Source organism: Leptodactylus fuscus, chromosome 11, assembly GCF_031893055.1.
Source record: "Leptodactylus fuscus isolate aLepFus1 chromosome 11, aLepFus1.hap2, whole genome shotgun sequence".
Taxonomy (NCBI): Eukaryota; Metazoa; Chordata; class Amphibia; order Anura; family Leptodactylidae; genus Leptodactylus; species Leptodactylus fuscus.
The window spans coordinates 75977990-76005191 of NC_134275.1; the positions used below are offsets into that span (position 1 = coordinate 75977990).

General features: G+C 42.9%; 1 protein-coding gene and 1 pseudogene across 1 annotated transcript in view; one reads left to right on the forward strand and one right to left on the reverse strand.

Annotated features, from left to right (window-relative positions):
• Nucleotides 1-21181, reverse strand: part of LOC142185504 (zinc-alpha-2-glycoprotein-like) — a 35018-nt pseudogene extending 13837 nt beyond the window's left edge.
• The window catches only part of MGAT1 (alpha-1,3-mannosyl-glycoprotein 2-beta-N-acetylglucosaminyltransferase), a 360722-nt gene that overhangs the window by 260940 nt on the left and 72580 nt on the right, over nt 1-27202 (forward strand). The window lies entirely within an intron of this gene.

Below are 27202 nucleotides of genomic sequence, written 5' to 3' on the forward strand. Positions count from 1 at the left end.
TTAAAGAGCACATAACAGAATAGCTGCAGAGTTACAGAGCACATAACAGAATAGCTGCAGAGTTACAGAGCACATAACAGAATAGCTGCAGAGTTACAGAGCACATAACAGAATAGCTGCAGAGTTACAGAGCACATAACAGAATAACTGCAGAGTTACAGAGCACATAACAGAATAGCTGCAGAGTTACAGAGCACATAACAGAATAGCTGCAGAGTCACAGAGCACATAGCAGAATAGTTGCAGAGTTACAGAGCACATAGCAGAATAGCTGCAGAGTTACAGAGCACATAACAGAATAGCTACAGAGTTACAGAGCACATAACAGAATAGCTGCAGAGTGACAGAGCATATAACAGAATAGCTGCAGAGTTACAGAGCACATAACAGAATAACTGCAGAGTTACAGAGCACATAACAGAATAGCTGCAGAGTTACAGAGCACATAACAGAATAGCTGCAGAGTTACAGAGCACATAACAGAATAGCTGCAGAGTTACAGAGCACATAGCAGAATAGCTGCAGAGTTACAGAGCACATAACGGAATAGCTGCAGAGTTACAGAGCACATAACAGAATAGCTGCAGAGTTACAGAGCACATAACAGAATAGCTGCAGAGTTACAGAGCACATAACAGAATAGCTGCAGAGTTACAGAGCACATAACAGAATAGCTGCAGAGTGACAGAGCACATAACAGAATAGCTGCAGAGTTACAGAGCACATAACAGAATAGCTGCAGAGTTACAGAGCACATAACAGAATAGCTGCAGAGTCACAGAGCACATAGCAGAATAGTTGCAGAGTTACAGAGCACATAGCAGAATAGCTGCAGAGTTACAGAGCACATAACGGAATAGCTGCAGAGTTACAGAGCACATAACAGAATAGCTGCAGAGTTACAGAGCACATAACAGAATAGCTGCAGAGTGACAGAGCATATAACAGAATAGATGCAGAGTTACAGAGCACATAACAGAATAACTGCAGAGTTACAGAGCACATAACAGAATAGCTGCAGAGTTACAGAGCACATAACAGAATAGCTGCAGAGTTACAGAGCACATAGCAGAATAGCTGCAGAGTTACAGAGCACATAGCAGAATAGCTGCAGAGTTACAGAGCACATAACGGAATAGCTGCAGAGTTACAGAGCACATAACAGAATAGCTGCAGAGTTACAGAGCACATAACAGAATAGCTGCAGAGTTACAGAGCACATAACAGAATAGCTGCAGAGTTACAGAGCACATAGCAGAATAGCTGCAGAGTTACAGAGCACATAACGGAATAGCTGCAGAGTTACAGAGCACATAACAGAATAGCTGCAGAGTTACAGAGCACATAACAGAATAGCTGCAGAGTTACAGAGCACATAACAGAATAGCTGCAGAGTTACAGAGCACATAACAGAATAGCTGCAGAGTTACAGAGCACATAACAGAATAGCTGCAGAGTTACAGAGCACATAACAGAATAGCTGCAGAGTTACAGAGCACATAACAGAATAGCTGCAGAGTTACAGAGCACATAACAGAATAGCTGCAGAGTTACAGAGCACATAACAGAATAGCTGCAGAGTCACAGAGCACATAGCAGAATAGTTGCAGAGTTACAGAGCACATAGCAGAATAGTTGCAGAGTTACAGAGCACATAACAGAATAGCTGCAGAGTTAAAGAGCACATAACAGAATAGCTGCAGAGTTACAGAGCACATAACAGAATAGCTGCAGAGTTACAGAGCACATAACAGAATAGCTGCAGAGTTACAGAGCACATAACAGAATAGCTGCAGAGTTACAGAGCACATAACAGAATAGCTGCAGAGTTACAGAGCACATAGCAGAATAGCTGCAGAGTTACAGAGCACATAACAGAATAGCTGCAGAGTTACAGAGCACATAACAGAATAGCTGCAGAGTTACAGAGCACATAACAGAATAGCTGCAGAGTTACAGAGCACATAACAGAATAGCTGCAGAGTTACAGAGCACATAACAGAATAGCTGCAGAGTTACAGAGCACATAACAGAATAGCTGCAGAGTTACAGAGCACATAACAGAATAGCTGCAGAGTCACAGAGCACATAGCAGAATAGTTGCAGAGTTACAGAGCACATAGCAGAATAGCTGCAGAGTTACAGAGCACATAACGGAATAGCTGCAGAGTTACAGAGCACATAACAGAATAGCTGCAGAGTTACAGAGCACATAACAGAATAGCTGCAGAGTTACAGAGCACATAGCAGAATAGCTGCAGAGTTACAGAGCACATAACAGAATAGCTGCAGAGTTAAAGAGCACATAACAGAATAGCTGCAGAGTTACAGAGCACATAACAGAATAGCTGCAGAGTTACAGAGCACATAACAGAATAGCTGCAGAGTTACAGAGCACATAACAGAATAGCTGCAGAGTTACAGAGCACATAACAGAATAACTGCAGAGTTACAGAGCACATAACAGAATAGCTGCAGAGTTACAGAGCACATAACAGAATAGCTGCAGAGTCACAGAGCACATAGCAGAATAGTTGCAGAGTTACAGAGCACATAGCAGAATAGCTGCAGAGTTACAGAGCACATAACAGAATAGCTGCAGAGTTACAGAGCACATAACAGAATAGCTGCAGAGTGACAGAGCATATAACAGAATAGCTGCAGAGTTACAGAGCACATAACAGAATAACTGCAGAGTTACAGAGCACATAACAGAATAGCTGCAGAGTTACAGAGCACATAACAGAATAGCTGCAGAGTTACAGAGCACATAACAGAATAGCTGCAGAGTTACAGAGCACATAGCAGAATAGCTGCAGAGTTACAGAGCACATAACGGAATAGCTGCAGAGTTACAGAGCACATAACAGAATAGCTGCAGAGTTACAGAGCACATAACAGAATAGCTGCAGAGTTACAGAGCACATAACAGAATAGCTGCAGAGTTACAGAGCACATAACAGAATAGCTGCAGAGTGACAGAGCACATAACAGAATAGCTGCAGAGTTACAGAGCACATAACAGAATAGCTGCAGAGTTACAGAGCACATAACAGAATAGCTGCAGAGTCACAGAGCACATAGCAGAATAGTTGCAGAGTTACAGAGCACATAGCAGAATAGCTGCAGAGTTACAGAGCACATAACGGAATAGCTGCAGAGTTACAGAGCACATAACAGAATAGCTGCAGAGTTACAGAGCACATAACAGAATAGCTGCAGAGTGACAGAGCATATAACAGAATAGATGCAGAGTTACAGAGCACATAACAGAATAACTGCAGAGTTACAGAGCACATAACAGAATAGCTGCAGAGTTACAGAGCACATAACAGAATAGCTGCAGAGTTACAGAGCACATAACAGAATAGCTGCAGAGTTACAGAGCACATAACAGAATAGCTGCAGAGTTACAGAGCACATAACAGAATAGCTGCAGAGTTACAGAGCACATAACAGAATAGCTGCAGAGTTACAGAGCACATAACAGAATAGCTGCAGAGTCACAGAGCACATAGCAGAATAGTTGCAGAGTTACAGAGCACATAGCAGAATAGCTGCAGAGTTACAGAGCACATAACAGAATAGCTGCAGAGTTAAAGAGCACATAACAGAATAGCTGCAGAGTTACAGAGCACATAACAGAATAGCTGCAGAGTTACAGAGCACATAACAGAATAGCTGCAGAGTTACAGAGCACATAACAGAATAGCTGCAGAGTTACAGAGCACATAACAGAATAGCTGCAGAGTTACAGAGCACATAGCAGAATAGCTGCAGAGTTACAGAGCACATAACAGAATAGCTGCAGAGTTAAAGAGCACATAACAGAATAGCTGCAGAGTTACAGAGCACATAACAGAATAGCTGCAGAGTTACAGAGCACATAACAGAATAGCTGCAGAGTTACAGAGCACATAACAGAATAGCTGCAGAGTTACAGAGCACATAACAGAATAACTGCAGAGTTACAGAGCACATAACAGAATAGCTGCAGAGTTACAGAGCACATAACAGAATAGCTGCAGAGTCACAGAGCACATAGCAGAATAGTTGCAGAGTTACAGAGCACATAGCAGAATAGCTGCAGAGTTACAGAGCACATAACGGAATAGCTGCAGAGTTACAGAGCACATAACAGAATAACTGCAGAGTTACAGAGCACATAACAGAATAGCTGCAGAGTTACAGAGCACATAACAGAATAGCTGCAGAGTTACAGAGCACATAACAGAATAGCTGCAGAGTGACAGAGCATATAACAGAATAGCTGCAGAGTTACAGAGCACATAACAGAATAACTGCAGAGTTACAGAGCACATAACAGAATAGCTGCAGAGTTACAGAGCACATAGCAGAATAGCTGCAGAGTTACAGAGCACATAACAGAATAACTGCAGAGTTACAGAGCACATAACAGAATAGCTGCAGAGTTACAGAGCACATAACAGAATAGCTGCAGAGTCACAGAGCACATAGCAGAATAGTTGCAGAGTTACAGAGCACATAGCAGAATAGCTGCAGAGTTACAGAGCACATAACGGAATAGCTGCAGAGTTACAGAGCACATAACAGAATAACTGCAGAGTTACAGAGCACATAACAGAATAGCTGCAGAGTTACAGAGCACATAACAGAATAGCTGCAGAGTTACAGAGCACATAACAGAATAGCTGCAGAGTGACAGAGCATATAACAGAATAGCTGCAGAGTTACAGAGCACATAACAGAATAACTGCAGAGTTACAGAGCACATAACAGAATAGCTGCAGAGTCACAGAGCACATAGCAGAATAGTTGCAGAGTTACAGAGCACATAGCAGAATAGCTGCAGAGTTACAGAGCACATAACGGAATAGCTGCAGAGTTACAGAGCACATAACAGAATAACTGCAGAGTTACAGAGCACATAACAGAATAGCTGCAGAGTTACAGAGCACATAACAGAATAGCTGCAGAGTTACAGAGCACATAACAGAATAGCTGCAGAGTGACAGAGCATATAACAGAATAGCTGCAGAGTTACAGAGCACATAACAGAATAACTGCAGAGTTACAGAGCACATAACAGAATAGCTGCAGAGTTACAGAGCACATAGCAGAATAGCTGCAGAGTTACAGAGCACATAACGGAATAGCTGCAGAGTTACAGAGCACATAACAGAATAGCTGCAGTTACAGAGCACATAACAGAATAGCTGCAGAGTTACAGAGCACATAACAGAATAGCTGCAGAGTTACAGAGCACATAACAGAATAGCTGCAGAGTGACAGAGCACATAACAGAATAGCTGCAGAGTTACAGAGCACATAACAGAATAGCTGCAGAGTTACAGAGCACATAACAGAATAGCTGCAGAGTCACAGAGCACATAGCAGAATAGTTGCAGAGTTACAGAGCACATAGCAGAATAGCTGCAGAGTTACAGAGCACATAACGGAATAGCTGCAGAGTTACAGAGCACATAACAGAATAGCTGCAGAGTTACAGAGCACATAACAGAATAGCTGCAGAGTGACAGAGCATATAACAGAATAGATGCAGAGTTACAGAGCACATAACAGAATAACTGCAGAGTTACAGAGCACATAACAGAATAGCTGCAGAGTTACAGAGCACATAACAGAATAGCTGCAGAGTTACAGAGCACATAGCAGAATAGCTGCAGAGTTACAGAGCACATAGCAGAATAGCTGCAGAGTTACAGAGCACATAACGGAATAGCTGCAGAGTTACAGAGCACATAACAGAATAGCTGCAGAGTTACAGAGCACATAACAGAATAGCTGCAGAGTTACAGAGCACATAACAGAATAGCTGCAGAGTTACAGAGCACATAGCAGAATAGCTGCAGAGTTACAGAGCACATAACGGAATAGCTGCAGAGTTACAGAGCACATAACAGAATAGCTGCAGAGTTACAGAGCACATAACAGAATAGCTGCAGAGTTACAGAGCACATAACAGAATAGCTGCAGAGTTACAGAGCACATAACAGAATAGCTGCAGAGTTACAGAGCACATAACAGAATAGCTGCAGAGTTACAGAGCACATAACAGAATAGCTGCAGAGTTACAGAGCACATAACAGAATAGCTGCAGAGTCACAGAGCACATAGCAGAATAGTTGCAGAGTTACAGAGCACATAGCAGAATAGCTGCAGAGTTACAGAGCACATAACGGAATAGCTGCAGAGTTACAGAGCACATAACAGAATAGCTGCAGAGTTACAGAGCACATAACAGAATAGCTGCAGAGTTACAGAGCACATAGCAGAATAGCTGCAGAGTTACAGAGCACATAACAGAATAGCTGCAGAGTTAAAGAGCACATAACAGAATAGCTGCAGAGTTACAGAGCACATAACAGAATAGCTGCAGAGTTACAGAGCACATAACAGAATAGCTGCAGAGTTACAGAGCACATAACAGAATAGCTGCAGAGTTACAGAGCACATAACAGAATAACTGCAGAGTTACAGAGCACATAACAGAATAGCTGCAGAGTTACAGAGCACATAACAGAATAGCTGCAGAGTCACAGAGCACATAGCAGAATAGTTGCAGAGTTACAGAGCACATAGCAGAATAGCTGCAGAGTTACAGAGCACATAACGGAATAGCTGCAGAGTTACAGAGCACATAACAGAATAACTGCAGAGTTACAGAGCACATAACAGAATAGCTGCAGAGTTACAGAGCACATAACAGAATAACTGCAGAGTTACAGAGCACATAGCAGAATAGCTGCAGAGTTACAGAGCACATAACGGAATAGCTGCAGAGTTACAGAGCACATAACAGAATAACTGCAGAGTTACAGAGCACATAACAGAATAGCTGCAGAGTTACAGAGCACATAACAGAATAGCTGCAGAGTTACAGAGCACATAGCAGAATAGCTGCAGAGTTACAGAGCACATAACAGAATAGCTGCAGAGTTAAAGAGCACATAACAGAATAGCTGCAGAGTTACAGAGCACATAACAGAATAGCTGCAGAGTTACAGAGCACATAACAGAATAGCTGCAGAGTTACAGAGCACATAACAGAATAGCTGCAGAGTTACAGAGCACATAACAGAATAACTGCAGAGTTACAGAGCACATAACAGAATAGCTGCAGAGTTACAGAGCACATAACAGAATAGCTGCAGAGTCACAGAGCACATAGCAGAATAGTTGCAGAGTTACAGAGCACATAGCAGAATAGCTGCAGAGTTACAGAGCACATAACGGAATAGCTGCAGAGTTACAGAGCACATAACAGAGTAGCTGCAGAGTTACAGAGCACATAACAGAATAGCTGCAGAGTGACAGAGCATATAACAGAATAGCTGCAGAGTTACAGAGCACATAACAGAATAACTGCAGAGTTACAGAGCACATAACAGAATAGCTGCAGAGTTACAGAGCACATAACAGAATAGCTGCAGAGTTACAGAGCACATAGCAGAATAGCTGCAGAGTTACAGAGCACATAACAGAATAGCTGCAGAGTTACAGAGCACATAACAGAATAGCTGCAGAGTTACAGAGCACATAACAGAATAGCTGCAGAGTTACAGAGCACATAACAGAATAGCTGCAGAGTTACAGAGCACATAACAGAATAGCTGCAGAGTGACAGAGCACATAACAGAATAGCTGCAGAGTTACAGAGCACATAACAGAATAGCTGCAGAGTTACAGAGCACATAACAGAATAGCTACAGAGTTACATAGCACATAACAGGATAGCTGCAGAGTTACAGAGCACATAACAGAATAGCTGCAGAATTACAGAGCACATAACAGAATAGCTGCAGAGTTACAGAGCACATAGCAGAATAGCTGCAGAGTCACAGAGCACATAACAGAATAGATGCAGAGTTACAGAGCACATAACAGAATAGCTGCAGAGTTACAGAGCACATAACAGAATAGATGCAGAGTTACAGAGCACATAACAGAATAGCTGCAGAGTTACGGAGCACATAACAGAATAGCTGCAGAGTTACGGAGCACATAACAGAATAGCTGCAGAGTTACAGAGCACATAACAGAATAGCTGCAGAGCTACAGAGCACATAACAGAATAGCTGCAGAGCTACAGAGCACATAGCAGAATAGCTGCAGAGTTACAGAGCACATAACAGAATAGCTGCAGAGTTACAGAGCACATAGCAGAATAGCTGCAGAGTTACAGAGCACATAACAGAATAGCTGCAGAGCTACAGAGCACATAGCAGAATAGCTGCAGAGTTACAGAGCACATAACAGAATAGCTGCAGAGTTACAGAGCACATAACAGAATAGCTGCAGAGTTACAGAGCACATAACAGAATAGCTGCAGAGTTACAGAGCACATAACAGAATAGCTGCAGAGTTACAGAGCACATAACAGAATAGCTGCAGAGTTACAGAGCACATAACAGAATAGCTGCAGAGTTACAGAGCACATAGCAGAATAGCTGCAGAGTTACAGAGCACATAACAGAATAGCTGCAGAGTTACAGAGCATATAACAGAATAGCTGCAGAGATAAAGAGAATATAAAGCTTAATGGGTAAAATCAGGTCCATTGCCTTGGAAAATATAGTTTGTAATTGGATTTAAGAATAGTTAAAGGACTATATCTAGGAAGTTGTGGTCAGTGACTGCAGCAACTGGCCCTTTGTTGTGATTGGTGTACCCAAGGGTTCAGTGCTAGGCCATCTGTTATATGTGGTGTACCCCAGAGTTCAGTACTGGGTCCCCTGCGCAGCTACAGAATACATAGAAGAATACTCACTGTCGGGTTTCTAGTAATTGACTTTCTTTTCTAGAACAAGCAGAGAAGATGGAATTAGATAAAGAAAATCTTGTAGACGGTATTTATCAGATTTCTGGTAAGTTTCCTGTTAGTTGCTATTCTGTGAAGTTCACATAAAACAAATAGACAAATTAAATGAGTTTTGTGAATATCAATTAGGCAAACTTTACTGACTACAATGTTTATTTCCCCTGCAGATAAAGGAGCAATGCCCACCTAGTCAATGAACAGCATTGGGATCCCAGGAACACATCATTGTTAGAGATGAGCGAGTACTGTTCGGATCAGCCGATCCAAACAGCACGCTTGCATAGAAATGAATGGACGTAGCCGGCATGCGGGGGGTTAAGCGGCTGGCCACCATCAAAGCGGAAGTACCAGGTGCATCCATTCATTTCTATGGAGCGTGCTGTTCGGATCGGCTGATCCGAACAGTACTCGCTCATCACTAATCATTATTAGGTAAGTTATGAAAATGTCCCATCTTGTGAACTACATCAGATGCAGTGGACTACTGTGATAACAGTTTTTTTTCTTACTTTTAATAAAGTGGTCAAAGATGAATGTGCTGTGTGTGTTGTTATATCCTATTACCACCTTAGTAATGGAGTTGTCTGATAAACAGTGATCCATTGTTAATGCTGGGGCTTACTGTCAGCTAACACTAACCTCCGCTCACTATTGCACAGGCATACAATACATCAGGGGTACTGGGAAGAGTCAGGTACCACCATAACTGGAATACCAATATCTTCAGTCGCATAAGCTAATCAGGATTATGAAAACAACTAAACTGGGTGCTCTATGCTGCTTCCATAAGTGCCTGAAAAGTAAATAGGAATTTTGGAAAATCCACTGATTTCATCATTTCAGGTTATGGAAAAAGCACTGCCTATTGTGCATTAACTATTCTTTCTGACCATTCCTAATTGTGGCTGCAAGTAAACAGAAACATCGCTCAACTCAGTAATGGATTATCCCCAGTGCAGTATATTCATTATCCATACTACAATATGCCCTTCATTTCTGACCCTTACTTGTGTATATGATGACGACAGCGGTGACAGATATGAGAACAAGACCAATAGTGACCACAGCACTTATAATGATCACAGCCAGTCGGATATTCTGCTTTGGTTCTAAAAGATGAAAAAAGAGGAGTTTACATATTTTTATGATTAAGTAACCTGAACATAATACGTGTGTGACCATTTTTGGCTTTGGGAGAGTTTGACAATTCTGAAATTTTTCAAAGAAATGCCATGCCTGTTTTATAACAAAACGAGATTATTTCTAATAAATAGTGTAGGAAAACATTATGTGGCTACCTATAGTAAACAGTCTTGGACTGTCAGCAAGGGGTTAAATGAGCAAGAGTGATGGATGGATGCAAGACATACAGAGGTGGCTGTCTTCAGCATAACTCGCTGCATCATGAAAACTCACAACAAAAGTCAATGGAAAAATCGAACACATAGTTAATGCGTTAAAAGTTATGTTAAACTTGGCCACATCTATATGCAAGCAGAAGTCATATTGATAACATTACTCAAAACATACAAGAACTTTCCCCCTCTTCTTGTGTCCTACCCCAGTACAGACCACAGTCACCCCATTACTGATCACACTCACCCCAGTACAGATCCCACTCACACCAGTACAGATCCCACTCACCCCAGTACAGATCACACTCACCCCAGTACAGACCACAGTCACCCCATTACTGATCACACTCACCCCAGTGCAGATCACACTCACCCCAGTACAGATCACACTCACCCCAGTACAGATCACACTCACCCCAGTACAGATCACAGTCACCCCATTACTGATCACACTCACCCCAGTGCAGATCACACTCACCCCAGTACAGATCACACTCACCCCAGTACAGATCACACTCACCCCAGTACAGATCACACTCACCCCATTACAGATCACACTCACTCCAGTACAAATCACACTCACCCCATTACTGATCACACTCACCCCAGTACAGATCACACTCACCCCATTACTGATCACACTCACCCCAGTACAGATCACACTCACCCCATTACAGATCACACTCACTCCAGTACAAATCACACTCACCCCATTACTGATCACACTCACCCCAGTACAGATCCCACTCACCCCATTACTGATCACACGCACCCCAGTACAGATCACACTCACCCCAGTACAGATCACACTCACCCCAGTACAGATCACACTCACCCCATTACAGATCCCACTCACTCCAGTACAGATCACACTCACCCCATTACTGATCACACTCACCCCATTACTGATCACACTCACCCCGTTACTGATCACACTCACCCCATTACTGATCACACTCACCCCATTACTGATCACACTCACCCCAGTACTGATCACACTCACCCCAGTACTGATCACACTCACCCCGTTACTGATCACACTCACCCCATTACTGATCACACTCACCTCATTACTGATCACACTCACCCCATTACTGATCACACTCACCCCATTACTTATCACACTCATCTCATTACTGATCACACTCACCCCGTTACTGATCACACTCACCCTGTTACTGATCACACTCACCCCAGTACTGATCACACTCACCCCATTACTGACCACACTCACTCCAGTACAGATCACACTCACTCCAGTACAGATCACACTCACCCCAGTACAGATCACATTCACCCCGTTACTGATCACACTCACCACATTACTGATCACACTCACCCCATTACTGATCACACTCACCCCAGTACAGATCACATTCACCCCGTTACTGATCCCACTCCCCCCATTACTGACCACACTCATCCCAGTACAGATCACACTCACCCCAGTACAGATCACATTCACCCCATTACTGATCACACTCACCCCAGTACAGATCACATTCACCCTGTTACTGATCACACTCACCCCATTACTGATCACACTCACCCCATTACTGATCACACTCACCTCATTACTGATCACACTCTCCCCAGTACTGATCACACTCACCCCATTACTGATCACACTCACCCCAGTACAGATCCCACTCACACCAGTACAGATCCCACTCACCCCAGTACAGATCACACTCACCCCAGTACAGACCACAGTCACCCCATTACTGATCACACTCACCCCAGTGCAGATCACACTCACCCCAGTACAGATCACACTCACCCCAGTACAGATCACACTCACCCCAGTACAGATCACACTCACCCCAGTACAGATCCCACTCACCCCAGTACAGATCCCACTCACTCCAGTACAGATCACACTCACCCCAGTACAGATCACACTCACCCCAGTACAGATCACACTCACCCCAGTACAGATCCCACTCACCCCAGTACAGATCCCACTCACTCCAGTACAGATCACACTCACCCCAATACAGATCACACTCACCCCAGTACAGATCACACTCATCCCATTACTGATCACACTCACCCCATTACTGATCACACTCACCCCATTACTGATCACACTCACCCCAGTACAGATCACACTCACCCCATTACTGATCACACTCACCCCAGTACAGATCACACTCACCCCATTACAGATCACACTCACTCCAGTACAAATCACACTCACCCCATTACTGATCACACTCACCCCAGTACAGATCCCACTCATCCCATTACTGATCACACGCACCCCAGTACAGATCACACTCACCCCAGTACAGATCACACTCACCCCAGTACAGATCACACTCACCCCATTACAGATCCCACTCACTCCAGTACAGATCACACTCACCCCATTACTGATCACACTCACCCCATTACTGATCACACTCACCCCGTTACTGATCACACTCACCCCATTACTGATCACACTCACCCCATTACTGATCACACTCACCCCATTACTGATCACACTCACCCCAGTACTGATCACACTCACCCCAGTACTGATCACACTCACCCCGTTACTGATCACACTCACCCCGTTACTGATCACACTCACCCCATTACTAATCACACTCACCTCATTACTGATCACACTCACCCCATTACTGATCACACTCACCCCATTACTTATCACACTCATCTCATTACTGATCACACTCACCCCGTTACTGATCACACTCACCCTGTTACTGATCACACTCACCCCAGTACTGATCACACTCACCTCATTACTGACCACACTCACTCCAGTACAGATCACACTCACTCCAGTACAGATCACTTTCACCCCAGTACAGATCACATTCACCCCGTTACTGATCACACTCACCACATTACTGATCACACTCACCCCATTACTGATCACACTCACCCCAGTACAGATCACATTCACCCCGTTACTGATCCCACTCCCCCCATTACTGACCACACTCATCCCAGTACAGATCACACTCACCCCAGTACAGATCACATTCACCCCATTACTGATCACACTCACCCCAGTACAGATCACATTCACCCTGTTACTGATCACACTCACCCCATTACTGATCACACTCACCCCATTACTGATCACACTCACCTCATTACTGATCACACTCTCCCCAGTACTGATCACACTCACCCCATTACTGATCACACTTACCCCAGTACTGATCACACTCACCCCATTACTGATCATACTCGCCACATTACTGATCACACTCACCCCATTGCTGATCACACTCACCCCATTACTGATCACACTCACCCCATTACTGATCACACTCACCCCAGTACTGATCACACTCACCTCATTACTGATCACACTCACCCCATTACTGATCACACTCACCCCATTACTTATCACACTCATCTCATTACTGATCACACTCACCCCGTTACTGATCACACTCACCCCGTTACTGATCACACTCACCCCAGTACTGATCACACTCACCCCATTACTGACCACACTCACCCCAGTACAGATCACACACACCCCAGTACAGATCACATTCACCCCGTTACTGATCACACTCACCCCATTACTGATCACACTCACCCCATTACTGATCACACTCACCCCAGTACAGATCACATTCACCCCGTTACTGATCCCACTCCCCCCATTACTGACCACACTCACCCCAGTACAGATCACACTCACCCCAGTACAGATCACATTCACCCCATTACTGGTCACACTCACCCCAGTACAGATCACATTCACCCCGTTACTGATCACACTCACCCCATTACTGATCACACTCACCTCATTACTGATCACACTCACCTCAGTACTGATCACACTCACCCCATTACTGATCACACTCACCCCAGTACTGATCACAGTCACCCCATTACTGATCACACTCACCTCATTACTGATCACACTCACCTCAGTACTGATCACACTCACCCTATTACTGATCACACTCACCCCAGTACTGATCACAGTCACCCCATTACTGATCACACTCACCACATTACTGATCACACTCACCCCATTGCTGATCACACTCACCTCATTACTGATCACACTCACCCCAGTACTGATCACACTCACCCCATTACTGATCACACTCACCCCATTACTGATTACACTCACCCCATTACTGATCACACTCACCCCAGTACAGATCACATTCACCCCGTTACTGATCCCACTCCCCCCATTACTGATCACACTCACCCCAGTACAGATCACATTCACCCCATTACTGATCACACTCACCCCAGTACAGATCACATTCACCCCGTTACTGATCCCACTCCCCCCATTACTGATCACACTCACCCCAGTACAGATCACACTCACTCCAGTACAGATCATACTCCCCCCATTACTGATCACACTCACCTCATTACTGATCACACTCACCCCGTTACTGATCACACTCACCCCAGTACTGATCACACTCACCCCATTACTGATCACACTCACCCCATTACTGATCACACTCACCCCAGTACAGATCACACTCACCCCAGTACAGATCACACTCACCCCATTTCACAAGTAGTGGCTCTTCCAGGCTGCTGTGATTCACATAACAGGAGTAAGTGTCGCCCTCTGCTGGTGTCACTGCCACAATGACCCTGATCTGATAGGTGCCGTCAGGATTGGGCAGGACATGTCTGGTCCAATATGATGTAATATCTTTTTTTTTTTTCAAATCTTATTTTATTAACATTTTTCATATTTTACAGCAAATATAGCGGCAAGAAAAAAAAGGAACAGTTTGGGAATGTACAAACATGTGGAGCATAGAGGATACAAACAATGAGCAGAGGGAGAAGCCCTCTGCTAAGTATGGGTTGAACAAAGCAAGTCCAAGTGATAATATAAAGCTTACAACATGACCTGTATGGAGGAAAGAGTTACAACGTAAAGGAGATAGGTAGGAGCAAGGGAAGAGGGGATGGGAGGAAATGAGGGGGAGAGGGAGAGAGATAGTCCGTGGTAGTCGGGCTACGGGAGGGGACGGTATGGGGGAGCAAATTGGAGTACTGAACATTTTCTGGGAGAGATTACTGGTGGTCTATAGAGATGTCAATTCGGCAGTAGCGGGCCCATGGGGACCAGGTTCTCAGGAAGCGTCCGTGCAAGCCAGTGGACCAGCTGAGCATTTCTTCGAATTTGAAAATTTGTGTGACTTTCTCTTTCCATTCTACAACTGATGGAACGGTGGTTTGGAGCCAATAGTTGGGAACAAGGCTTTTAGCTGCTTCGAAAAGGTGAGTTACAAGGTTGGATTTGTTTGGTGTGTAGAACGACGTAGGGCACGAGAGAAGAATTGAGGCAGGGGGATACACTAGGGTGGACTTGGTAATGCATTGGATTTGTTGTGTGATTTGAGACCAGTAGTTCTTTATTTTTGGGCATGTCCACCAAATATGGAAAGTGGTACCTTTATCGGAGTGGCATCTCCAGCACAAGTCATCTTTTGCCAGCTTTTGAGCATGTAACCAAACTGGGGTGCGGTGCCATCTCGCCAAGAGCTTGAAATGAGACTCTTGGAGCCGTACACAGTTGGAGAAACCATGTGGGGTTTGCAAGATGGAGGTGATTTCGTCCGCATTGAATTCCATGTCAAGATCAGCTTCCCACGCTGAAATGTATTTTGGTTTGGACTCAGGAAGTACTTCTATCAAAGCTGCTTTACAGTTGGCCAGTCTCCTGTTCTTCGGCGATGTGAGGACCAGCATCCTTTCAAACCTGGTCAGTGCATCTCCTATTGCGGTCGAGTTGGGCAAGGAGGATATACTGTGTTTAAAATGCTGGTAGTGTAAGAAGGAGAGCGGTTTGCCTCCAATCAGTGTCTGAAGGGAATCTTGATCTAAGGGCACTCCGTTGTTAAGGAGGTCTTCTAACCGTTTGTCTTTCAATAGTATCCAAAAGTCCTCATAACCGCCTGCAGGTACTTTCAGGAAGTGTGGAAGCAAATGAGCTGGGAAAAACTTAGCATAATGTGGCAAAAGAAGGGTGCGCATCTCATTCCACACTTGGCACGGACCTTTCAATAGAGTATCAAACTCGGGGTCTCTAAGTTTCGCAGGGTCTGGAGTCCACAAGTGTTTATCTAGTGAGTCACCTATTTGTTGAGCAGCCATCTCTCTAATGATCGAGTTTTGAGGAGGTGTACTTAATGCTAGCCATCTGGTCAAAAGGTTAGCTTTGTAGTAGGTCGTCACATCAGGTAAGGATATTCCACCCCTGGACTTAGTTTGAGAAAGGAGGCTAAATGGCAATCTTGTCGCTCCGTTCCTCCAGAGAAACATGATAAACAAAGATCTCATAGATGTAAGGAAAGATTTGTGTAGGGGTATGGGCAGCATCCTAATCGTGTACAACAATTTTGGTAGTACATAAGTTTGTAAAATGTTCTTTCTTCCAAACCATGAGACATAAGGTATGTCATAGGAGTGAAGCAGGGATTTCACTTCCTTAAGCAAGGGAAGGAAATTGGCTGCAAACAAGTTGTTTAAGTTGCTCGTCAGTTGTACTCCTAAGTAGGATATCTGGTCTGTTTTCCACACAAATGGAGAGGTTGCCTTGATGGAATTCTGCAACGCCTTCGGAAGAGAGATAACCAAGACTTCTGACTTGGATAAATTGGGCTTAAAATTGGATAATCTGCCGTAATCTTCCAGTAGGGTCGTCAAGGCCGGGAGACTTTTTTCAGGATTTGGTAGCAGAAATAAAACATCGTCGGCAAAGGCTACTGAGTGAATTGATTTTAAGCCAACAGTTACCCCTTCAATATCCGGGTGGATGCGGACGGCCTGCAAAAGAGCTTCTATCGTCAGAATGAATAATGAGGGTGACAGGGGGCAGCCCTGTCTCGTCCCATTTGTAATATTGAAGAACGGAGAGAGTGTCCCATTAATTTTAAGTCTCGCATGAGGTTGTGAATAGAGCGAGAAAATTGCAGATATGAAGGGAAGCGGGAAACCAAATGTCTCAAGGGTTGCACGCATGAAGCCCCAATTTACTCGATCAAATGTCTTCTCGGCATCTACGCCGAGAAGGACTAGCTTATTCCTCAGTTTTTGTGATAGGGATATTGCGTGGAGTAGTTTGTGAGAGTTGTCTTTGCCCTCTCTATTTTTGATAAAGCCAGATTGTTCTTCATTGATAAGGCAAGGGAGCAGTGGTTGGAGTCTAGAGGCTAGGAGTTTGGCCCAGATTTTGAGGTCCAAATTAAGGAGGGATATTGGGCGATAGCTTCCACACTCCGTGGGATCTTTGCCATTTTTGGCAATGAGAGTTATATGAGCCTCTTGTGCCTGTCTGGGGAGTAATGAGCCTTGAAGAAGGGAGTTGCACCAGTCTGTAAGTTTAGGTAGCAGAATATTTCCAAACTTTTTATAGTACAGGACAGTGAGGCCATCTGGTCCGGGACTTTTGCCTAAGGGGAAACTACAGACAATCGATTGAAGTTCCGAAGTGGAGATTGGATTTAAAAGAGTGTTTGCTGCTTCTTCTAACAACTTCGGGAGATGCAGTGAGTCCAGAAAGGTAGAGGTGGTTTCTTTGATGTGTTCCAAGCCATCACCAGGGGGAGGGATATTATAGAGGTTAGAATAAAATTTTTGGAAAGCGTCCACTATTCGGTTGGTGTCCGATACTGTGTCGCCCTTCTCAGTTTTGATTTTGGAAATGTGTGTCTTCGCCTGCGCTTTCTTTATCATCTGGGACATCATTTTCCCCCCTTTATCTCCATGGGCATAGAGGCTGAATTTGAAAAGGAGGTGATTTTTAGCAGTTTGCATATGAAACAGTCTTTTAAGCTTCTCTCTCAAGGATGCGAGATCAGTCAATAAAGAGGATAATCTCGTTAGTTTGTGTGTTCGTTCAAGTGCTCTTATCTGTGCCATCAGGGAGTCTACCTCTTTTTGCCTCTGTTTCTTAATGAGTGACGCTTTGGAGATAAGGAGACCTCTTACATAAGCTTTATGAGCTTCCCAGGTTGTGCTGACGGAGACATCTGATGTGGAGTTGAGTAAGAAGTATTCTTTCAGGTCTTTGGAGATATCTGAGACCAAGGCGGTGTTATTCAGGAGACCATCATTCTATGATGTAATATCTGTCCCATTCTTCATCCACTTTACATCCACAGCTCGGGGGTAAAATCCGTACACCAGATAGTGAAGGTCTGTGAGTTTACCAGATTCTCGGTCTATGACTTTTATCCTCGGATGAACTAAAAGACAAAGAAATAAAATATTGAAAGTTAGACTCTACTGAGGAATATATATCACTTATGAGGGGTGAGTCATATACATAACACAACAAGTCATATACATAACACAACAAGTCATATACATAACACAACAACTCATATATATAACACAAGTCATATACATAACACAACAAGTCATATACACAATACAACAGGTCATATACATAACACAAGTCTTATACACAATACAACAAGTCATATACACAATACAACAGGTCATATACATAACACAAGTCTTATACACAATACAACAAGTCATATACACAATACAACAGGTCATATACATAACACAACAAGTCATATACAAAATACAAGTCATATACATAACACAACAGGTCATATACATAACACAAGTCATATACATAACACATGTAAATACATCTCAATGAACATGTTGGCACACTGCGCCATTGCCATGTCTACGTCAGGTTGCACATGTAGTGTGAACAGCAGCGTATCTCCTCCCCTGACCAACTACACAATGTTGTGTGCGCACAGGGAGCAACACAACCAACCGTGTAGGTTACTTACAACTTGGTTGGCAATTCCGTGTATACATGTAAACTGAAAGACTTGATAATGGACAATGAAATATCACCTTTCCGCTCTAGATATTCTTTTCCATATTCCAAAATTCTCTTCAGTGTGTTAATACAATTCTCCAGATAAAGCTTGGCTCTATCCCCCCTTCTCACATTCGGACTGTTCCATCTCTGTGCGGTGATCTCAGCCTCGGCCCTCTTGGGAATAAAGTCTCCTGTGTCTATATCCAAGTACATGTGGTCTTCTCCATCGTAACTATACCTCTGTTGCCTTACATTGCTGCCATCATCTCTTAGTTCACAGTAGTGCCAGGCCTGTGAGATATGGAAACCTGCATACAATATATATATATGTTACTCACATAGCTATGTAGGATACGTGATATATTTATAGTATGACCACAGGATTTGCTATGAAAGTTTGATAAATGTAGATCCCAAAAACATGACTGGACTCTACATCCAGAACATGGGTCTTCCCACAAAAGACATTCAACAGGATTTGTAGATGTGGGTCCCAGCTCAGGAACCCACTCCTATCTCTCTTTTTAGATCCCTCTGTGCTCTGCTATCAATTCTATGATTCCTCACAGTATCAGATGGACAGCTAGAGACAGCACCATCTCTACCTGCTGGGGGACAATGTAACTATACATCTCTACATATTCTCCTAAATAATCTAATAGACATTCTTTTTTCCTCCTTCTCTTTCCCGCTCTCGCTTCTTCCATCTCTCTCCCTCCCTCGCTTTCTCCTTTCCCATAGATAGACCCTCATATTGACTAAGATATAATGGAGGAGTCCAGGAAACATGCTCATGATATTCTGTCTCTTACCTCCGGTGTGGTTGAGCAGGTTCATCACCATCTTCATCTCATATCTGAATAAGTCGGTGGCTTGTATATCAATCTTAGACATTGTGTCCCAGTACTCCGGACCCTCTTTCTCCTTCATCCATTCAGCCACAGGGACAGTTCTGTTGGCATCACTACTGTACATCTGTATCAGTTGATCATCCACATATGCAGCTACGGAGAACTCCGGCAGCCCAAATCCTGGAGCTGAGATCCCCGCGTAATGATAGGACAGAGAGTGTGTGTCTGAGAGAGACCATACAGAGGATTGCATACAATTCTCATATCAAGAGTTGGGTGGTGCTCGAATTATGTCTGGTATGAATGATTTACATAAACATATATTAGAGCGGTGGTCCTGAGTACTTGATGGTCCAACCAAGGCAGAGACAAGAAGAAGAGGAAGGCATACACAGTATATTTTGGTAGCAAATTGGTCATGACAATAGTTACTTCTTCCTTGATAAATCTGAGCCAGGTATCTAGTAACTCAAACATATAAAGGAGTGTTATAAATGTACATTAGAGTAAAGACATTCTCAAAGTGTCCTTCAACCCCTGACAAATGGTGCCTGTGGTCAACTGCTAGACCTAAGAATAGGGAGATCGCTTGCTATTTTCTGCAAGAGAAGCCACAGGGAAGTAGCAAGTAGACCCCATGCCCCTGATTCTTCCTGGGTCACATGCTGGCCTTATACTTGATCTCCTGCTGTGCTGTGGCCTTACTGGGTGGGCACACTCGGTGAATCCCCTGGTGGGCGCTGTACCATTGAGGGCCCTACCAGATCTCTGCAGTTTTTTTTAATAGGCAGTGGAGGTCTGATAATGGCCCCTATTAACTTACCTACCCTTGCTCACTGCAGTGTTCCTCTTCAGCTTCCAGGGGCCCCTCATCACAACATGATGTGTGGCACACAGGGCCCATTGAAGGTCAAAATGTCTAAGGTCAAAATTCCTAGTTCTGGTAACACATCGGAGCGGACATGTTGAGGTCAGATAATATTATCTGATGTTATTTTAATATTAGGCACAAAAATCACAGAACACAACAAGGCTGAGGCCCCACGCAGTGGAAATACAAGTGGTTTTTGAGCCACAGCCAAGAATGGGTATAAAAGGAATGGGAAATATCTACGAATCTCTTATCTCTTAACAAATCTCATTGCTTTTCCACAGCGTGGTGCCTTAGCTGAATGCATCAAAACTTGAACAGAATCCACTGCCAACAAAATGTGCAAAAAAACAACAAAAAAACAATGTAACGTATGATATAAAGGATAGAAATATAATGAAGAACTGTGTACATACCAGAATACACTGCAGACACAGCCACAAGTATCAGGGCGAGGCCAGACATCCTGTGTGTGACTAAAGACTAAAAAACTATAGAAAAGAAGCAAAAAAGTTACCAAAATAAAGGACGGGCTGAGCGCTCATTGGCTGCTATCTTACTTCCAATAGGGAGATGTCTGTACGGGGATCAGCAGTTACTGGGCAGAATGAAGACGGCAGAAAATGGAGCGAGGAGATGAGAAATAGAAAGAAGGCGGAAAAATACAAAATTATCCTCATGATGTAGAGCGGAGAAATTATTATACATCATGTCCTTCATATACAAGTGCAACGGAAGATCTGCAGCCGCAAGACTATAGTATAAGTCCAGAGATGTCAACCCAGGAGACCCCTGTAGGGTGGCACCTGAATAGTAAGTCATGGCAAAAAGGGGGGGGGGGGAACGTGTATATAGGGGTGTGGTTAATATTTAAGGGAGTTACTAATGGCAAAGGCATCAAACCCAAAATAACGCATCAAAATAAGCTCAAACCAGAGCAAAAAATCTGCATTCCCCTATATATTCTATTAACCCTCTATTACTACTACTGTGTAAGAGAAGTGTATGGAAGAGTCATAAAGAATAAGAAGTAAATAAAAATATTAGTAGAAATGTATTTAAACAGGCCAGAATAAAACTGAAGAGAAGAATCACCGCGCCGAATAGTCAATAACAATTTTTTCTTCTCTTCTCTTTCTTTATATAATTGATTACATAAAACAGATTGAAAAATGTATAAAATGTAACAAAAAATGTGAAAAAGTGCAGAAAAAGCAAAAAAAAAAGTTCTATATATATATTTGTATTCATATGAAAATTCCTATTGCAGCTGATCCTCTAGATCAGACCTGGGCAGTGTCCGGGCCCGTGGGTCACATCCGGCCCTCTGACTGCTTCTGTCCGGCCCGCATAGCTAGTGGAAGATTTTTCAAGGACCTGTGATGATGTCATCACAGTCTATCACCAAGATAGGCTATGACTCGTTAGTGGGCGGAGCCACTAGGGACTGTGCGCTTGCTGCAAGCTGCCGGCAATGGAGGCTGCTGGATGATAAAGAGAGAAGAGACAGCATGTGTGAGCAAGAGGGGGGAACTGGGGGCAGATATAGGGGGGCAGTTACACTGAATGCACATATAGGGGGACATTAAACTAGGGGGCAGCTGGAGGAGGATATTAAACCATGGGGGTAGCTGGAGGGGCACATGTCTGCCTCTAGTTGCCACCAGTTTAATGTCCCCTCTAGGGTGTATAATGTTAGGGTGACTGTTGGAGGATTTTACTTTGTGGGGCACATGGAAAAATGATTGAGAATGGGCGGAGTCAGCAGAGAAGTGGGTGGAGCTAAATTTGCCGCGACGCGCATGGCCCTCTAGAACCGTTACAATTTCTCATGTGGCCCCATGGGAAAATTAATTGCCCACCCCTGGGCTAGATGTTCGCAGTCCAAAAATCTTAAATGTTACTCACCACTGGCATGTGAATGCTGAAAACACAAGATATGCGGGAGATACAATAACCTAAAGTAAAACACCTATATACAACTCTTCTCACCAGTCTCCAGATGCCAAAACCCTCAAAAATAAAAAATTATACAAATATTTAAAACCAATTTATAGAATTGGGGGTCGGTCATTGGTCCTTTTCTCATCAACACTTTATTTTTTTCCCCTGAAATGGGGCAATTGGCCGGAGCCTCATGCGGGCGGGGGGGGGGGGGGGGGGGGGGGGTTGGGGGGATTGTCAGAGCTTGTAAAGGGCAATCCATTTTGTCTCCAATTGTAAAAGCCAATTTTTCCCACCTCCCCTGTAGTTCCCAGATGAACCTGATCTATTCCTCTTACCTGGATCTTTTGGAATTCAGTACAATGGAAATCCAAATAATGCTTCGCCATTGCTTGTAAATTCACCATTAATGTTTGGTTCGTTGATTCTGTTGTTTTTTTGTATAGCGTGTTCCAAAAATCCTTACTCTCAATTGTCGGGTCATTACACTGATATATATAAGCCAACAAGAACAGGTTAGATGATTTTCCACCCCTCACTTCTACAGTTCAGTGTTTGCAGGATTTTATATTGATGTAAATCCTTGGAGTCTCCAAATACATCTGAATGAATCATGTATTGACGTACTGAGCATCTCCCCACTTCGGGCCTTGTCTTGATGAGATATAATAATTATTCATATCGCACATGCGTCTTGCACGTATGAATTGTCCGCTTGGAATAGCTCTAATTACTTGTTTTGTGTGACATGTATAATGTATAATGCTTCGCGCATTATATAACATTTTGTTGTAAGGCCTTCTGTAGAATGATTTTAGTGTTTTTAAGGCGGCGCCGCACTTCCTCCTGGGTTAAATAGGTGACATTTAATGGAGAGTTTACATTACCCTTTATCATGTTGTTGATCATTGGATCTCCTTGTGTACTTGCAATAGAGAAGAAGACAGTTAATGGATCTGACTTTTCCTCATCCTCCTCCACCATTACCCCCAGATTATTTTTGAGAATTTTTTTTTTTTTAGTTGAAGAATAATTTTTACTTTCCTTAGCAATTATTTTTTTAGATATTTTGTGAAGACAAATTGATCCGGGGTTTTATACTGATTGCTGGGAAGGAATTTTTCCCCTGACTTGGGGCAATTGGCATCAACCTCGTGGGTTTTTTTTGTCTTCATCTGGATCAACATTGTAGAATTATAGTTTGGACTTGATGGATCCAGGTCTTCATTCAACCTCATCTAATATGTTTCTATTTATTATCACTATACTGTGTCTGAAAAATACCGCCACACCAGGACTAATTAATACCGCTATGTCATGATTAAATAATACCATCAAACCATGAATAATTACAGTATTACCTCATATCATGACTTATTAGCATCATACTAAGCCTGAATAATACCACTAAACCATGGCCAATGTCAACTGACCGTAGCCGCAATGGCTGTCCTTCAGCCACAACACCCCCTTGTCAGCCACTGATGCCTTCCTCTCAGCCTTCATACATTTTAAGGATCTATGGCTGTAAAGATAAGATAATATTGGTTCATTCTGAAATTTTTTGATGATTCCAAAATGTGTTTTTATTCTGCAGGAAATGTAACTTAAAATAAAACATTATTCATGGTAAAAGTACTGTATGCATTGTGTTATTTTCTACAAGAGATGAACACAACCTAGTGGACATACTGCAGCACTACATGTGTATTTTACATTTCGGTTGACATGGTTCGGGGGACGTACATGATGTCACCGATATAGTAACAGATTGTAAAGAAGTGAAGCCATAGAGACAAGTGGTCTGGAATCTCACCGCTTTATTGTATCATTAAAAGTGTATAAATAATCTCAATATTTCAGAACTAAAGAGCGCCCCCTATCATTACACAGAAGTATTAGCGGCATTTTGTATAGTAAACAGTAATACGACTAGAATCCTTCAGGGGGCAGCACAAGGGTAAAGTAATCTCTATATATGTGTATAAATACCGGACTATATACAATAAAATAGGGTTACAGCAGGTCAAGAGGCAGGAATAGGGGTCACTATAGGGTTTCTACATTATATATATATATATATATATATATATATATATATATATATATATATATATATAAAATGTTTGTTCTCGTACCGTGTTAGCCGGTGGGTAGGAAATATAAAAACAAAAAACTTGAGAGTCTTCAGTAGTTGATCCTTTTTTAATGGCTAACTAATAATGATGACAGATTACAATTACAATTCAGGAATATCTAAAAACCATTTCTGAAGGAGGAGATTTATGTATAACAGGACACATAGGAATAGAATTCTAGGAGGAAGGGGGGAAGCAGGTTATTGGGTATACAACTAAACAATTCATCAGTTTGCAATGTTCTTATCAGTTCAGAGGATTTCTTTTATGGCTGTTTCAGGTCAGTGATTTCTGTAGAATGACATGAACCCATGTGAGAGATTCATCCCTTCCAGCAATGTGTTAAACAAGGTCATGCACTTGTACTCATAAATCCGTCTCTGTTTCCTTGATTTAACACACACTATTACTCCAAATTGGATTCAGACCCCACAGTGGAATACTCCAAAAAACTGAAAAAGGTTATCTCCGGCCTATCTGATGGAGCCAAAGGCCTAAGCAGCCTCATACCAGCAAGTCCAAGGACGGGGACCTTTTATATGCTTCCAAAACTGCACAAACCTGGGAACCCAGGAAGACCGAGCATTTCATGTGTTGGGACTCTCACTGAACAGATTTCTGGATAGGGGGAGGGGATTCTTAAACACTTAGTGAAGGATACAGCCAGCTACCTTCAGGACACCACAGATCTATTATATATACACTATAGGTCCCCTCCCATATGGAACCATCCTGGCCACTATGGATGTAGAACCGAAATAAACTTCCTGGACACAGTCATCAAGATACAGGACAACAAAATGGAGAAATCGCTGTATCGGAAGCCGATTGACCGCCCTACCTACCTAAGATGGGATAGCTTTCATCCGAAACACATAAAGAACTCCATTGTCTACAGCCAGGCTATCAGATACCATCGCATATGTTCAGACCCTGCAGATAGAGACAAACACCTTGGAGGCCTCATAAACACATTCCTGAGGCAGGGTTACCATCCAAGAACAATTGATAACCAAATCACCAGAGCCACCAGAATGCCAAGATCGGAGATGTTAAAATACAATACCAAACAGGAAAACAATCGGGTGCCCTTGGTCGTCACATATAATCCACACCTGGAGATGCTGAGAGGAATCACACGCAAATTACATCCACTACTGCAAAAAGACAACCATCTAATATCCATATATCCAGACCCCCCTCTCCTGTGCTACAGACAGCCACCAAACCTCAGGAATATGGTTGTCAGCAGCTCACTGTCACCTCCAACTAACACAGGAACATTCCCATGTGGACAGAAAAGGTGCAAAACCTGCCCCCACATACTGACCACTGACAGGATAGAGATACCAAACTCTAACAGGGAATATAAAGTCCCAGGTACGTTCACCTGTAACACACCTAATGTAGTGTATGTAATAATGTGCACCAAATGTCCCACTGAAAATCTGTATATTGGAGAGACCGGACAGAAACTCAGAATGAGAATCAATTCACATCGCCATACAATTAGAGAACAAAGAATGGACCTTCCCGTGTCGAAACATTTCTGCAATGAGGATCATAATATCACCAATCACATGAAAATTTTGGTTTTAAGAGGGAATTTTAAATCAAAGAAACAGAGACGGATTTATGAGTACAGGTGCATGACCTTGTTTAACACATTGCAGGAAGGGATGAATCTCTCACATGGGTTCATTTCATTCTACAGAAATCACTGACCTGAAACAGCCATAAAAGAAATCCTCTGAACTAAGAACATTGCATACTGATGAATTGTTTAGTTGTTTAGTTGTATAACCAATAACCTGCTTCCCCCCTCCCTCCTAGAATTCTATCCCTATGTGTCCCTCTACATAAATATGCAGCCTGCAGAAATTGTTTTTAGATCTACCTGAAGAAGAAGCCGAGAGCTGCAAAACGTTGTAATCTGTCATCATTATTAGTTAGCCATTAAAAAAGATGTCAACTACTGAAGACTCATATACATATATATTATATATTCGACCCCACTCCACATGTGTAACATGGTGCATTCTGTACTAGGTGGAGCCTTACTCCCCGGTGTCTCCACCTCTTTCATACATTGCTTAACATATAGAAAGTATGACATCATAATAACACAGTGTGACATCATTCATATGTATTTACAATTCTCAAGTATTAACAACGAAGACAAACAAATCTTCTACGTCCCGAGGTCCTTGTGTTACGTCATCTCCAGTTCTGATGTTGTCTCCCTTCACATCTTCATTTGTTCTCGGTATATCTACATTACAAGATGACAGATCACATGACTGATATTTGCACTTGGGGTCTGGCGCTACTATAATTCATGTTTAAGAAATTCAAGGTTACAAGGTTCTAAATATACGTCCTGAATTTTCCAAACGTTTCAGAT